Below are 2,500 nucleotides of genomic sequence, written 5' to 3' on the forward strand. Positions count from 1 at the left end.
CAGCGTGCTGATTCTGTCGACAGTGAGGCTAGCGAAACTTGTCCTGCCATGGCGTGCGCGCAGCCTGTGCGCGCAGCTTGCGCATCTGTCGACAGTGAGGCTAGCGAACTTGTCCTGCCATGGCATGCGCTGTGCGCAGCCTGTGCGCAGCGTGCGCGCAGCTTGCGCATCTGTCGACAGTGAGGCTAGCGAAACTTGTCCTGCCATGGCATGCGCGCAGCCTGCGCACAACATGCGCACAGGCTGTGCGCAGCGTGCGCGGAGCTTGCGCGCAGCTTGCGCATCTGTCGACAGTGAGGCTAGCGAAACTTGTCCTGCCATGGCATGCGCGCAGCGTGCGCGCAGTCTGTGCGCAGCGTGCGCGCAGCCTGTGCGCAGCGTGCGCGCAGCCTGTGCGCAGCGTGCGCGCAGCCTGTGCGCAGCGTGCGCGCAGCTTGCGCATCTGTCGACAGTGAGGCTAGCGAAACTTGTCCTGCCATGGCATGCGCGCAGTCTGCGCGCAGCATGCGCGCAGCATGTGCGCAGCATGCCGGCAGCATGGTTCCAGGTTTTTTCAAATGTCGACAGAATTTTTCAAATCTTGTCAAACCCCGTTTTTATTGAAATTTCCTCGCACAATAAGCTCCCCATAAGTAGTCTATGATTTTTAGGACCTTCTCCAACTTACAAAACTAAAAAATTCCTCCCGGATTTGTTTTAATGATTTTTTCAATTTTACGACTTCTAAAAATAATAAAAAATACTTCCCGACTTCAAAAATTTATGAAACTTTTTCCCATCATAGATTGCATGTTTCTTAGTATCCCTGCAAAAAATCACGTCCAAATACCTTGTATTGAATTATTTAGAGCCCATTATGACTCCTCGCGCATAGGTGATGTCTCTTCCTGTCAAAGGGCTAAATGCATAAAATGCTATATAGGGGGGTGTGTGTTGCCTGCATATGCATGGCAGCCCATGCCTTCCTAGCTGCAGCCCCCTTCCCCCACGCCACACCCATGTCATGTTGCCTCGATATGTTGCCTCGGTATTATGGGTTTGGTGTCGGGGTCGGGGGGCTGCCACCCATGGCGGTGGTGGCCGGAATCCGGCCTCCGCCACCACGCCGCCGCCATGGGTGAGGGAGGAAAAAAAAGGCGTGGAAAGTTGCGAAATGGGGTTGTCTAGGCTTTTTTTTGGCATGGGAGAGCATGGAGTGCTAGGAACTCCTTCTCAAATGCACGGGCATGTCGACCACAACCTCATTTCGCAACAACAACCACCCGTGTGGGGTGGCGGTGGGTGGATAGTCGCGGATTGGGGCTTGCCAAGCCAATGTTTTCAAAAAATTTCATCAAAATTAAAAACAAATGTTTTGTTGCCTTCGGATTTGTGGGCGAGCGGCGAGTCGGAGTGGAGCCGGTAAAGTTTAACCTCGGTGTGCACGGTTGTTTTTAGAAACTCAATCCAATGCCGGGGACGTTGAAAGTGACGCTCTTATGAGTTGCAAACCCGCAAGATTTAAAGAACCTTTTCAAAACAATTTCAAACCAACAAGATTTAAAAACAGAAATTTTCATCAAAATGAAAAACAAATGTTTTGTTGCCTTCGGACTAGTGGGCGAGCGGCGAGTCGGAGTGGAGCCGGTAAAGTTTAACCTCGGTGTGCACGGTTGTTTTTAGAAACTCAATCCAATGCCGGGGACGTTGAAAGTGACGCTCTTATGAGTTGCAAACCCACTAGATTTAAAGAACCTTTTCAAAACAATTTCAAACCAACAAAATTAAAAACAAATGTTTCGTTGCAAACAAATTGTGGGCGAGCGGCGAGTCGGAGTGGAGCCGGTAAAGTTTAACCTCGGTGTGCACGGTTGTTTTTAGAAACTCAATCCAATACCGGGGACGTTGAAAGTGACGCTCTTATGAGTTGCAAACCCACAAGATTTTAAAAACTTTTTGAAAATGTTTCTTCTAAATGACACATTTTGATCCTTGGCAAGTGCTCAATCCGTAACTATCCAATCACCGCCACACCACACCGGTCGGGAGTGTGTGAATGGTGTGCTTCCCGGGGTTGGCATAGATAATCTTTCGCATCGACAATCTTTTGCATGCGAGGGAATGTCTATGCCAACCCCGGGAAGCACACCATTCACCCACTAGTTGTGGGCGACGATGGGTTGGCTTCAAATGAATTTTTGCTTGGGGTTGTCCTCGGTATGCTTTTGTGTTGGGAGTACGGCCACCAAACCTTCTCAATGCACGGGTATGTCGAGGATGGCTTTCGGCGGGGTTGATGAAGAAGCTACCCAATTCTCGGCCACACGAACACATGGTGACGATGCGTTGGCTTCAAGTGAGCTTTAGCTTGGGGTTGTCTTCGGTATGCTTTTGTGTTGGGAGTACGGCCACCAAACCTTCTCAATGCACGGGTATGTCGAGGATGGCTTTCGGCGGAGTTGATGAAGAAGCTAGCAAATTGTTGGCCACTCTCACACGTGTGGGGGTAGGTTGGCTTCGA

Source organism: Prunus avium, unplaced genomic scaffold (genome assembly GCF_965620075.1).
Source record: "Prunus avium unplaced genomic scaffold, drPruAviu1.hap1.1 HAP1_SCAFFOLD_60, whole genome shotgun sequence".
Classification (NCBI taxonomy): Eukaryota; Viridiplantae; Streptophyta; class Magnoliopsida; order Rosales; family Rosaceae; genus Prunus; species Prunus avium.